Genomic DNA, 14,718 nt, shown 5'->3' with positions numbered 1-14,718 from the left:
ATTTAAAAGGGGTCAGTGCAAAACTTACTGGTAAGCTTGACTCTGTTACATGGGGGTCCACATGGCTATTGCAGAACATAAAGGATCCACAGATCCAAAGGGCTGGAAAATCCCTATTCTATTTTTAAAACAATTTTAAAAAGCCCTAGCATTTCAGGAACTCTTCTTCTTTTTTTTAGAATTTTTAGCTGTTGAAACAGTCACTTAGCAGAAATTTATCTTAACAGTTGTCTATTAGACACAAGAACTTTTAAAAAGATCTCCAAGAATGGAAACAGCTTGGTGAAGGATTAGATGTATTAGCTTTGTGGGCTTTTCAAATTCTTCACACAAATTCAGCAAGGAAGCCAAGCTGCTTTGTATTTCAATGGAAAACCAAGAGGTCAGAATATCTCTGTACAGTGTTGTGTAACTTTCTTGTCATATACACTGCAGGGCAGGTGTGTTTGCTGACGAATGTATAGATACAGATTTTCTCTTCACATGCAGAATCTGTGTCTTTCTTGGTAGATGAAACTTAAAAAGGAATGACTTGTGTGGGTAGTAGGTTGGTGCAGAGAATGGGAAGGTGATAGTGCAGGGATATTAGGTATCTTGAAACACGTTTTAGTATGGCTTGGGCTCATAAATTAAAGGTTCTGGGAGAGCCCTTGCAGCTATTGCATCACTTGCTAAAAATAGCATCTCTACTGCATAAGGCAGCTTGTCTGCAGTGTGGATAGTCTTGAGAATTTAATGCTTCTTGTGAATGATGTTCAGTCATTTTCACTTCTCAGCTAAGCACATTTTTAATCTGAACTGTGATAGAGAATGAAACAAAAGGTTTTATTTTCTGTCTCTGAGGGTGGGGTGAGTTTCAAAATAGCATTGTCCACAGTTTTGTCTGTAGCATGATTCTAAAAATACATTTTTTAGCTTACTGAAATTACAGTTTAAAGGCACTGATAAATATATTCTTATATTGTAATTGTCAGGGGAGGGGGAGAAAAAATAGCTTTGTGCAGCATATGAGGTATTCTACTCTTCTCATCAATCACTTAAAATTTAGCAGAGTTTTTTTTTATTGGCAGTTACACAGTGCAAGTGAAATATAATGCTAATCTGAATTCTTACTAAAAAAAATACACTAAAAACCCCAAATCCCTTCTCTTGAAAATAGAACCTATATTGTACAGTGCTTTTTTTCCTTCTCTTATTTTGAAATCTTAGTCAAGAATTGCCAGCAAAGGAGTGTGTTTGTATTCCAGTGGTGTTGCTGAACCAGACAGGTCTGCAGCACAGCATTTTATTTTTAGACTCTAGGTTGCCATTTTTATCCTGTAAAAAATATTCATCAGCGTCTGGGTGACAGGCCATCAATTTTTTAAATGTGTCAGACCACGTTTTCCCACCTCTCTCTATTTCTCCTTTTATGTCCTGCTATATACATTTATTTTTGGGGGGGAAAGGGAGAGGGGGAATGAGGGTACAGATTTTAATTCATGCATTAGATTTTTCAATTCACAGATCTTCAGCGTCACACGGTTCATTCATCTTCTGTGCTTGGCTGCTTACGCAGCTTTGCTTATTGTCTGCAGAGGGTGAACTGCTTTGGTGCAAGCAGCAAAGGCATGGGATGGGCAAAACCAGCCTCCTGCTGGACTGATCACCTCAGCTGCCCTCTCTGCTTGCCCCAAAATACCCTCACGTGGCAGTGCTGTGGAGAAATAGTTTCATGTATCGTTTTGGGGTGCTGGTTAGGTATAAAATTACTTCCTGGAGAAGCTATTCAAGGTCTCTTTGCAATAAATGGATATGGGCCAGCTGACTTCTAACAATAGAAAATGGGAGATCTCTTCTGGTGTGGAATACTTAGAATTGTTTAGTGCCTGGCAGGAGGGGCTCAAAGCCATACAGTTTTTGGATGGTGAGGCAGTATCTCACTAAGTGTGAATCTGCAGCACAAATTCCATGGCAGGAGTGCCACATTGCAGTTGCTTTCTAGGGTGCTGGACTTCAGAACCTCCGTAGTGCAGCTGTCCTGTTTAAGTGTAGAAAACTTGAGGCTTTCTTAAAGAATTGCTCTTTGTGTCCTTGAAGGGCCTCTAGGTTGGCAGGGAACTGTTGTCATCAGAGCAATTGGTACAGCTGATGTCCCCTCCCTTTTCCCCCTGAACTCAAACATGGGAATCTTTCTGTAGTGGCGATGGGAGCTTGTTTTTGAGTGGCTCTTCATTGCTTTTGGTGGTGTTGGAGAAGAGTTGTTGCTTGTGGGAGGTGGAAGCCAGGAACAACTTGCTGGAGTGGAGCTGAGTTAGCTTGTAACCCAGGGAGGCCTCACCTGCGAGGGTGATGGTTTCATAGTGGTCTGGCTGCTTACTAAGACTTTTCCTGAATCCTGTGATCTCAAATGCTTGAAGGGAACTGCGAGAAACAATAAAAAAGGGTGAGTATACTATACTAGTAGCTGAAGGTCTAAGTCAACTCTATCCTGATTAGTTTTATTTATAATTTTAAAAGCTTTTGAAGTCTTTGGCGCACTGGTACCCAAGATGGCTTGTTGTGGCAGGGCCAAGCTTATGATAAGTAATAGAAGGTATCCTCAACCGTAAGAACAATTTTTAAGAATGGTTGATTACTGATACTTTTGGAGTTAGAAGTGGAGATTTAGTACGCCTAAACTATATATCCACACATGCTAAGCCTGCTTTAAGGGGGAGAAAATGGATAGGATTTTGATCATATTTGTAGAGACACTGTAGGTTGAAATCTTCCTAAAGAAGGTTCTTGGGGACAATTGTGTGCATTTGTTTATGGGTAGATAATATACTGAGCTTGGGTGTGACTTGTAAACTCCTTAAATGTCTGTAATAAAAAAAGTTGCTCATCAAAGATAGACTTTATCAGCCATATCAAAGATATACCTAATCATATTTCTGCTGCATGAGATAATACAGCACTTTCTCAGGGTTAAAACTTGTTTTTGCTTCTGCACAGCTAAGTAGCTGTCCTGATTTGTATCATCCCTCCCCAAATATGGAACATTTTAATTTTTGTATATGAGAATTTGGAAACCCTAAGGAAGTAGCTTTGTGGAAGAAAGTAAAGTGGTAGGTGGTATTCCAGAAAAAAATTAAGTAGTCCATGTGTTTGATTTCCTACACTTATTTTGACTATGATGGGATTGAAACCACATTGTAAATAACTGGTTAAGGATTAGAGACTAGACCTATAATATCATAAAGGGTAATGTTATTCAGTTGGAAGGACTGTTACAGGAAGAAGAGGTGAGGCAGCAGCTCTCTGCTTTCCTTCTCAGGGGCTTGCTGCAAGGAGGTTTGTTGGGTGAGAGCAGGGCTGGATGAATGTATGATTCCAAGGCATTCTTTAGCTTTTCAGGAGCTCGGAAGGCTCCATATGGAGGCACCCAGTGGTTCTGGGTGAGCTGCTTAGGTCTGAATGGGCTTCTCAGCTGAAAGCTGGCAGGCTGTGTTTTGAGAATATATTCCTGAGAATCTCCATAGTCTTTCTGTGCTTCCCAGTTTGTTTATTTTTGGTATATTGCTGATGCAGTAAAATTCTACTCTGTAACTTGCATTTGAAATGAAGATTTTTATTCTGTGAGTAGGGAAGGAATATGGTTTTTCTAATATGTGGAATATGGTTAGTTTGGTATTTTAAATGTACTTAATTTTTTAAATTAAATTTTCAATTTGCAAACCTGTAGTCCAAGGGGATTCTGATAGGAGCTCCCATCAAAGGGTTTCCTAAATATCTAATCTTAAAAATTTTGTTGTATCTGTTAGAGTTACCTGTTTAGTAATATACAAAATAACTTGAAAATCCACAACATCAATTTAAAGGACAGAGAGAAAGTTAAGCAAAATGACGAGTATCATTGCTTGCCATGATCAAGAGGTAGTGGAGAAAGCATCAAATCCCAAACTAACAGATGAGTTTCAAAAAGAACAGGAGGAGAGGATACTGTCCCATGTAGGATATAGTTCACCTGGGTGGCTTCTTGTTACAGTCTGCATTACATGCTAAAGGTCTACATGGACTAAAAAAAACAGAAGTTATTCTAAAATACCTTAATAATTTGTCTCATGTGGATTTGTCCAAAAACACCAGCTGTTGTTCACTAAATTGCAGAGCTGCAAGATGGAGACAGGAACAGCATCCTGGAGAGATATCATTATACTTGACTTCTCAAAATCTCCCCTCAGTATCTCTTGCTGACCACTACCCAAACCTTGGGTTGGCTGCATCTCTGTTGTGAGCTAGAAGATCTGTTCTTGGGATGAAATGTGAGAAAGCTTGTCTACACTGTGTTGTTTTTTTTCCCCTTTGCTTCCAGTAAAAATGGTTGGATGTGTGCAAAGGCAAAGGAACAGGTGATTGCTAACATGGATTTTTTTTTCTTAATGACCTGACGTGTTGGATGTGCCAAGTTCATACAGAATGATGTGTTATGCTTGAAATATACCTGAACCTGCATTTAGAAATTTCTTCAAGACTGTGTTTTGTATAACTGCAAATAGTTCAGGTCCTAGTCATGAAGCTGTGAAAGGTCAAACAGTGTTTCAAAAGTGCAGAGAAAAGGTTGTATTTAGCACTGCACCAATTTCATGCCCACGGTCTGATCTTTAAAAAGCCATTACAAGGTGCTGTTGGTTTTTTTCATATCCCAAATGGAGGCTGGTGGCCTCACTGTGAATGGGGAGGTGCTTGAGTAAGATAATTTGACTTACTGCCAGCAGGATAAGGGGTTCAAGTGGGAACCCTTTCCCAGTTCCAATGCTTCATGGAATCAGAGTCTCTGCTCGGACCATGGTGTGTTTGACTCGCATATCCTTTTTGTTTTGTATCTCTAGCTTCAGGTAGCCTCTTTCTCATGAAGAGATGAACAAACACCGTCTGGAAGTCAAATTGTGTGCTGAGATGGTGGGGAGGAAGGATCATTTCTGTGATGCCCTCTGACAACCTGAGGAAGTGTAGAACCATGCAGTTGACAGAATGTATCAAAAACAATAAACAGATTACAGTCAGGCTTATTTTGTTTCCTAATTTCTGTCTGATCCATTAAATGGATAGTAATGAACAGATTCTTGTTCCAAGTTTGTAGCTCTATTTCCAGAGTTAGTTCTGGCTTGACCCACGTCTCAGATCTCCTCCAACAGCTCAGGTTCCTTACTTTTGTTCTGCTCTTCAGAGTCGGAAATAGGGGTTTTTTTTCCTTCATTGAGATATAGTGATTTCGAGTTGGTCACAACCAACCAACTTATATTGTCTTCCCAATGTTAGCCTAAACTTTTCCTTTTCTATGGGAGCTTATGAAGAGCAAACAAAACCCTTTTAAACTCATCTCCCAGGACAGCTTACTCTAAGTCATCTTAGCAGCCCTTTTTTAAAACTACTTTTTTGCAGCTGTTCCCATTTAAATTACTTAATGTATTATTGTTTCCTACTACTACAGGAAGCACATCAGTGGTTATAGAAGTTGTCTTTATAGCTGCATCAGAAGGACAATTTATGGACAATTTTGTATGCAGACACTGATACTTTAGATAGAAAGACCAGATACTTTTTTTCCCCTTCCTTACAATGGTCACCTCACCTCTAAACAAAGTTAGTCTCAAGTGTGTGTCTTGATACCTGGTATCTCTGTGTCACTCTGTAATATATAATATATTTTATTCCTGTGGTCTGTAGACCCATGTAATTCTTTGCAGTGTGACACAGTGATCCTTTTCCAGAGCTAGGTTGTCTGTGATGTTCATAAAGCATTTCCTTTGTGTGGTGGTCACTAGTAACAGCGCTGAACAGGATTTGTGCTTAGATAAGTCTCTGAGGAGTGTAACTAGTCATTTGCTTTTATCCTGATGGAATTCTAGTTTTGGTATGAACCATTGTAGATGCCTCCCCAGGTAGTCCCTGATGATATTCTAAGATACTTATGTTTCATCATATAAAATTATTTTCTTTCGCTTAGTAGGTCTGGAGCATTATTCTTGTCTAAACGGATCATACCTTTTAGAAGTTTGACACAGTTTGCCTTTTGATTAAAAATGGATCTAGTGCTGCATTTTATACCAGTCTCCACTTTTTCTATGCTCACAATTATTCTGACACCTTGCATAGCTTTGACTTGAAATGAAAATGCCCACAGCTTGCCAGGATCACTTGTTATCCTCTTCTGCTTGTAAGTGTTGGTTCTTTTTTCTGCCTGCTACAAATACTTAGTGAAAGAGGAAAAAAAAAAAAATCTCAAATTTCTTTTAGTGACTTCTGATGTAGAGTCTTCTTTCAGCATTGCAGGCTCTAAACCCAGAGGCCCTTCTTCTGGCTGCTTAGTTTCTTCTCAGAAAACTGACTTATCTATGTGTGTTTCCAGTGGCAAAAACACTGAAAACCTTCAGATGGTCCCAGTCCTGAGCTATCTGGTCTCTCAAATGTTCGTGTTGTATTCACCCCCTCCTAGAGGCAGGAAGAACCAGAAATGGTAATTCGAATGACCTCTATGCATGTGTTTTTTTGGCCTGGTCGTGCTTGCTGTGACAGTCAGCATCTGTCACGTATTTCAGAACGATGAACAAACGAGAGGTTGTTTTTGCTGAATATTAATGCTATGCGGTAATTCTTACTGTACTGTCTTACAGAGCACGAGGCAGCTGTAGCCTTTGCACATGCTTAACTCAACTTGAACTGGCTTGAGCAGATGATCTGAACAACTTACTTGCTACTGCAGAAATTCAGGGCAGTCTTTGTTTTACGTGACATTTTCTGGATCAAAAGGCTTGAAAGCAGCAAAGGATGGGGTGGGGGCTTCTGAACAGGATAACAGAATTCCCCCTCTCCTCCCAGACTCCCATGCCCATAATGCAGCAGCCCTTGACTAACAGGGAAGAAAGACCTCACAGCAAAGAGTGGAGTTTGAGTGCATAAAAGACATCCAGCCTAAACTGGGAGAGCTCCCACAGAGGCAGCTGGAACTGGAATTGCTTAAACCTTGAGTGTGACTTTAATGAATTCTTCAGTATGCTTTTCTTGTAGAGATTTCTAGATTCCTTGTAGTTCGCAAATGTAAAGAATCTTCAGAGTGCACTGCCCAAAACCCTTTCTTGCTGTACTTCTGGGTGAAATGGGAACTTGTCAGTGCTGCGATATTTATAGAATATTTTTCTACCTACAATCCTACCTCCTAGACACAAGCTGTTACCACGTAAGTGTTTGGTTTTGGGAATTGAACCTTTTTCTGTAGCCTGTCTTTTCAAAGCCTGACCATTAGGTGTTAGTCCTCTGTGCAGAAGAAAACCCTTTATATGAAAAATAAAAGAATGCACACAACTTCTAGGATTCCAGCTTGGGTACAGATCTTTCTGATGAGGCTTCCTATTTCAGCAGCTAAATTGAGAATAGATGTGAAGTTTGTCTTATTTTTTGCACAGAGTTTTCTGGTTTTATTTAATAAAAATGCAGGGAGTTGCTGCTGTCTTATTAACTTGCAGCCAGCATGCTTATCTTCTTTGTTCTTTGTTAAATATGAGCTGGCATGTGTTAGACTGCGTTAGCGTTCACTCTTTGGGACTTCAGTGGTTTCTAAATTTGGCATTGCTAAACCGGTGCCCTGTTTGCTTGAATCAATTGGGGCTGCTATTTTTAGCAACAAAGGGGAATTGAAATAGCAATTTTATTTCCATGTAATAGATCCCCAAGAGGAATACTGATGCAAGCTCTCTGTCATCCTGTATTCTCCCCCTCCCCAAAAGCACTCAGACGAAAGGCAGCTGTCATGGTTTGCGGCTGTATTAATCTTTAATCAATCGAGTGTTTTCTGCATTCAGGTGTTCAGGGAAAAAAAGGGTCACGACTAAGATCTGCCTAGAATAACTAAGCACTCATGCATGGTCTGTGCAGTCAGAATTTGTGGATAACGGCAGGGATAGATGGAGCAGCTAAAAATAGTATATGCTTCCAGTGTTTCTCCAGTCTATTTTTGATGTTTGATTTTGATAAGGTTGATTGGAGTCTTACTAAAAATAGCCATTCCTAGCAAGCTGAGGACAAAAAGTAGAATATTTTTAACCAGCACAGACCAAAGTACTTTTGTTGGCTGGAGATAATCTAGAAGCTTGGTATTGGTCAAATGCCAGTGATTTATATAAATCTGTAATAAATGAAGCACTGCTTGATGCCAAGCAGGGATAGTCTTTTCTCCCCTTGCCAGCTTTTGTTTTCCCCAGGAGCTGTCATATTCTTAATATAGCCTCTGTGTTTCGTAGCAGAAGAATCTCGAGTCTTCAGTTATTTATGGGCTGTACTTTAAACCCATGCTAAGGTTAGCTGTGCTGTGAAGTTTCTCTCAACTGCATTGCTTTAGCAATACACAGAGGGTTCTAGTATATGTTGATATGTGCTGCAGCTGGGTACTGTGCTGTGACAGACCCTCACTCGTATCTGGATTCAGTCTTGCAGGACAGGGATGGCTCTTCTGTGTGAATGCAGGATGTTGCAGACAGACTAGTTCTGCAGTGACCATTTTGACAACAAATTTGAATACTTCTCAGGGGATCAGAGATCCTAGGCTACCCTCCTTGAAATCTGTTACTTAGCTTAGTTTTTTTGACAGGAAGGGTGTATTCCCAAATTGCTGGACCCATATCTGTCTATGGAGAATAACATTGCTGGTGGCCTGAGTTCTCCCTCCTAGGTAATGACATGCATGAGTGCATCTGCAGTACTCTGAAAGATTGCCTCAAAACTCAGGCTTTTCTGAATGAAAATAGGAAAATGGCTGAACCAAAATGAATTTGTCGTTTGAAGAGACTAGTAGAGAACATGCCTAAGAGTTGCTAGCTTCGTTGTGCAGGTAGTCAAAGCACTGCAGGGAGTATGCCTGGTGCTGTTTGCCAGAGGCAATATGAATAAAAGTATTCTGTGCTTTATCTCTGTTAGGCATCTTAAAAGTTCATTTTGCTGTGGAAAACGTGTGTTTGTATCTGAAGGCAGGCTTGATCTCTTTAAGCTTTTTTTTTTTCACTGTAGTCTAACCTTGAGTTGGGGAGTCACGAATCTGTAATCTTGTTTCAGCGTGATTGCTCTGCAGAACTGCAGTAGAATTTTCTATGCTTGCTGTTGCTCCCTCTCCCTATTTCAACACTGGTCGTTGCTCCCTTCATGAGTTGAGATGATTTCTACATGCCTGCCTCATGCTTTACTGCACTGCTCTTTGCTTTTGTTTTAAGATGTCCTGGCTGCATGAGAAGCAAGTAAAAATGTTCTCCCTGGGCCTTGAATACTCACTTCAGTCACAGAACAGACTGCCAGTGACTGCTGAGTTCTGCTTTTGCCTGGCTCTGGAATGGCAATCCCTTTTTTATGAGCAAGGAATATAACTCTATTATACCTCTTAGGAGGTGGTGGATGTTTTTTGGTTACCTCTTATTTGGCAACACATTGGGTGTTACTTCTTATAAGTAGAAAAAACAATTGAGTTCCCCACACTGTTGGTGGCGCTTTATCTCTCATATTTAGCCACAGACTGTGGGATTTCTGAAGGATGCAGGTGCTATTGGAAATATTTGTGTATTTACCCCTATGTAAGGCTTCTTGTCCATATTTTTATTCCCTGAAGTACCACTGGTCATTTTAATCTTCTAGACTAAAGTCACTGTCTGGTTGCATGCGTTCCACATACTTGGTCTATGGCTTTTTTCATAACAGGAAAGCCATTCCCTTTTAGTGCAAGATGACACATTTCACTGACTGGTGAAGTTTTCTAACTTTGTTTGTCAAGGGTTACCCTGAGTTTGGTACTGGCCAGGAAATGTTGCCAATGCTTATGAACTATGTCATGCCTGTTGTATATGTGACAAAAGCTATGAAGCATTAGGAGAGAAGTTGACTCGGTGGTATTCAAGTGTAGAGAATTAGTGATTTGTGTTTGTCAATAACTATTCTAGCAGTAGAGGCTGTGGTGGGTGCCTGTGTAGCTGTATCTTAAATTAAAGAAATCACCAGCGTAAGAGGTCAAAGATGTGTAGTTAAACTCCAAGTGGGAGTTGAAAAGTCTGTGTCGGAAGATGTGAGTTTCTTTTTTCTTTCTTCTCTCCCCACAGACACATAGGAAGCAAAATTCTGGCACAGCCATTAGGACAAAGATGCTATACTGTCCTGAGGCGTAGGTTTTGGTGGTTTAGGGAAAAGATTACATGACATATTAAGGATAATACTGTAATAAAAAATTTAACTGCTGATTTGTGATCTTGTGCTGATGACTTGTATATATACAATTGTAATTGAAATATCTACAGCCTACATATGGCGTAACCTCCTCCAGCAGTGTGAGCAGATGATGCCCCATACTGCTCTCGTTGTTTGGAGACCTTGCTACTACACTGGCAATTTCTTTTTGCACCCAATCACTGCATCCAAAGCATGGGTGGGTTCACAGTAATTTATACTAAGGTGGTGTACCCTAGTGGCTAGCATGAATAGTGATTTTAGTTTTATCAGCTTTCCAATTTCTTGTCTACCACTCCAAACACTGTAGGGTTTGGAATATAAGACTATTGATGCAAAACTGAAATGAAAGCCAGAACTAGAGTATGATACCATACATACATCTGTCACCGATGTATTCTAACAATGATTATGCCAGTCTTACCCAAAATGTCATTTCCTAGAAGAGCAAGAGATGTTCCTTTCAGTGTGCTGGACTCACTAGGGCCAGGCTTTGTTAACTCTGACTCAGAACAGGAATTTTTAGACGGGCTTTTTTGGCGCTTTAAAAAGATGATGTATATGTCAGCTCTCTAGTTATGCATATACTAGTTTCAGAAAAGGTTCTTGAGATGGGAATCTGTTCCAGATGAGTACTAATTATTCTGTGAAATACTGTGTATCCAAAGCTGCTGAAGTCTGGCCAGTGGGGATTTCCCAGGGTAGAACATCTCCAGCCCAATGCCTGTGCATGTACTGATTTATGAAAAGTGAGCTGTTCTCAGAGTATGTCATATTACTGGATACCTTCCCTTATTTTTTGTCCCGACTTTTAGGGCTGTAGGGGAAAAGGCAAAGATAGGTGTTGACTTCTTTGTCTAAAATTATCCAATGCTGCAATACAAGCTTCCATTCAGGCAAACATTTACTTGGTGGGCTCACACAGAAGTTGCCTGGGCACTCTTCTTGCTTCTCTCCTGGAGACAGCAGATGGCTGAAGTGGGAAGCTACTACAGTTAGTCTGACTACTGAGTAAATGTATATAATCACACTTAGGTGCTGGTGCAGCTTTCTTGTATAGACAATAACTTATTTCTATCCTGCTTGCTTTGCCTTCTTTAAGCTCTGCCAACTGCAGTCAGTTTGTAACTTTTGTTGGAAGGCAGTCTGTAGAAGAAACAGAATTCAAAAGCTTAATCCACACTTGGAGTCAAACTAACTTGGGCACATCAAGTTGATAGTAGAAACTTAGTTAAACTGACACAGCTTTGGAGTGGTTGAAACAGCAATGTTTTTCTCTGGTATAGAAGCTTGAGATGAATGTAATCAATATGAAAATCTAAGTGACTTTCTAATGTACAAGCTTTAGGTAATCTAAAATGTGGAGGAAGATAAGGTGGCTGAATCTTGACTTCTGTGATGTTGGTCCTATCAGTTGCCTTTACCTCTTCTCCCTGCTTTTACAATACAGGGTCTAAGTTTTGCTTTCTGCTCTGGCAGATTCCTGTCAGGGCAGTCTTTCTGACCCTCCAAACTGCTCACTATGATGCAGTAAATGAGCAGTAACCAGAGCTGGCTGAAGTGGTTGCTACTGGTCAGCAGCAGGCCAGGTCTGTGTTAGTGCATTTCCCATCGCAGTCCTTGGGTGCTGCCCTCAAGGGCCTCTCCATCAGTGCAGCTGTAGATGGGAAATCCATTTGCTTTGAATGGGAGGGAGCTGAGCCAGGTGGCTCCTCTCAAAGGGCCTTAGGAAGAGAAGTGTGGCCTGAAAAAAGGGGGCTTAGGTTAGATGTTGGAAAGCAGTCCTTATACTGTTTGTTCTTCAAGATGGTGTGGGAGCATGGAGCAGAAGACAGTTATCCTTCTCCACATGGAACCAGTAATTAAATGATGGTCTCTGTGCCATCTTGTGAGGAGTTCTCTTATTGCTAAGAAAAACTAGCTGCATACTTTATCCTGAGGCCTTTTCCTGCAGCAGAAGCAAAACAGGGATGTGTATTAATCAGGAGTCTGTTTCTGTAGGTGATGGCTCAAGCACTACTTTTTTTTCTGATGAGATTTTGTAATTTTTATGTACATCAGATTTATTTAAATTTCTCACATTCTGTTCTGGAGGGTACTTTAACCTCTGGACAACAGGTTATTTTAATTTGAACTAGGACTTATAACGGGGAAAAAAACATCCTGTTACTCACACTTGTGTTAGAAATCCCTGATCTTCAGCTTATGTCTCGTGCTCCACCTGATTCCATTACCATTTACCTAAGCAATGGATTCAATAAATGAGTAAATATCCTTGACTGAAACTACTTGTACTTTACTAAGCCTTTAAAGGGCTAAAGGTGCTTTTTGGGAGTCCCTGCCTCATGGAGCATGCATTTTTGGCTGCAGCTGCTAGAAGTGAATAACTTGCAGTGTCAGAAAACAGTATTTTCAAATGCTGAGCTTCTTATCTGGGAATAAAACCATAAAGTCTGTAAATTCTGAGTTGGAAGGAGAAGAAACAATCTAAGTGTTACAGGGAATGGTTCTTCTTTAGGTGCCTCACTAACTATGGTGAAAGAAACAACCCCTTTCACCAAGTAAGTGAAGTTGAATGTTTCCCACATTGGGTCAGCTTAGAACTTGTCCAGCTACTGTTGTGATCCTTATGGGGAGGGGTCCTGGTACTGTTTTCACTGTACTCCTGTTTGCTTCATTCTGTTGTTGAAGCAACAATGGCTTGTGTGATAATACAAGATGTGAATCCCAGGTCAGCAAGGCTGAAACTGAAGCTTGTTGGTCCTGGAACTGAAGGGATCATGCTATCCTGCAGGACTGTGGTGTGTCTGGCTGAATGGGTAACAATATTGGTACAAGTTTGGTTGCAGGAAAGGGGCTCTTGGGAAAGTATTCTTGATTTCTTCCCTAAAGTCTGATTTTTATTGGTCATTTGGACCCTTGTTTCACCTTTCATTACATGGCTTTGTTTCTGTACCGTAACTGTCACTCACATTTCCCTAATGGTGGCTGGACAGGAAGTGGCAAAGCAGCATCACACAGACACTTGATTTTCTCAATAAATTTCCCTGGCACTGACAGTGCAGCAGCCAGAGCTCTGTTTAGCAGCCAGAGCATCCCGTGTGTGCGGTATGCATATCCTTATCATGCTGCAGTTATGTCATCTTGGAAATAAACCCTGAAACCAGAGAGGGGATAAACATATATGCACGTACCTTCATCTGTGGTCATCTGTGAATTTCACTTAAATCAGGGGTATGACTGGAACTTTCTTTCTAGCCTGTTACTGAATTGTTGCTGGACCGTTCAAACTCAAATAGGACCTTTGCTGGCAGTTTCATCTTTTGTTATTATATCCACTTATTTATAGATAAGCAGGCACAGAGACTGAAAGGGTTACAGCATTTCCTAGCTGTTATTACTCAAACAGAAGTATTCTGGCTGCAGTTTGCATGCCAACTGTTAGAGGGGATCTGCAAGCAGTAGCTAATCAAATCATCTGCAAACACATCTCCTTCCGGTGCTCTGAAGGGAAGCTATTGCTGAATCCCAATGCCAGACAACACTCTGTCTGCTATGACTTGCATTCAGGTAGAGGTTGACCTGAGAGTTAAACCAACACTCCCAGTTCACTGTTCTGAAACATTAAACAAGTCTGGTTATATGGCTACATTCAGTGATATGCAGTGGAAGCACAAACCAAGCTCTTCTGATCTGATAAAAGGACAAACAGAAAAAATCCAGTAGGTTAGGTGGAGAGTGAGAGCAGAGACAGGTAAATGAGAGGTTGGACAGGAGAGCTAAAAATATAAGGATGCTGAGGTATAGATGTTGGGTTTGGTGAGAAGAAAAAGCTGAGAGAGGAAAAAATATGATGCTGAATGTACTTGCATAAAAAGCAGTTGGAAAAGCAGTTTCTGTATGGAGGAATTCCTGTTTACTGGGATGATCAGCTACTAGTGTGGTGAGAGCCCTGGAATAATCTGTCAAACTAATGGCATGTTGAGTCACTCACAGCTTCTCAGCTTGTGGAAAAGAATCCTAGAAAGACTTGAAGCTTGACACAGATCCAGTCACCCACAGGTGAGAAAGTTTAAGTTGTAGAAGCCCAGCTTGCAACTGATGCCTGGATCAGTCACCCATATTAGCTGCTGGTGAGCACAGTGGTCATAAGAATCTGAAATCTTCTGGAGGAACACTAACAGAGAACTGTTGTCTGTGTCCTAAAATCTGTTTTCTTGGATGCTTACAGGATTTGAAATACCTTTTATTTTACTGTATACTTAAAACTAAGCTGACAGCTGGTTTAATAGTCATAAATCGGCTTTTTTTTTTTAGTTAAATGGCTTGAAAATCTCTTAGTCCACAAAGTTTCTGAAGAAGAGTATTAAGACAGAGACCTGGCTTTAAAAGGAGTGCTGGACCTTGAAACATGCTTCTTGAAACATGTTAGGCTCCTAATTCCATGTCTTTCTCTCCTTTCTTACCTGTGGAAAGGTTTTAGTGTGAGTTTTTAAA

The 14,718-nt window shown here is 40.5% G+C and overlaps 1 protein-coding gene across 1 annotated transcript in view; it reads left to right on the top strand.

Annotated features, from left to right (window-relative positions):
• HSD17B12 (hydroxysteroid 17-beta dehydrogenase 12) overlaps nt 1-14,718 on the top strand; it is an 84,622-nt gene that overhangs the window by 18,048 nt on the left and 51,856 nt on the right.

The sequence above is a fragment of the Vidua macroura genome, chromosome 6, assembly GCF_024509145.1.
Source record: "Vidua macroura isolate BioBank_ID:100142 chromosome 6, ASM2450914v1, whole genome shotgun sequence".
NCBI lineage: Eukaryota > Metazoa > Chordata > Aves > Passeriformes > Viduidae > Vidua > Vidua macroura.
The sequence above is the reverse complement of the archived record's forward strand: the minus strand, read 5'-3'. Positions and strand labels throughout refer to the sequence as shown.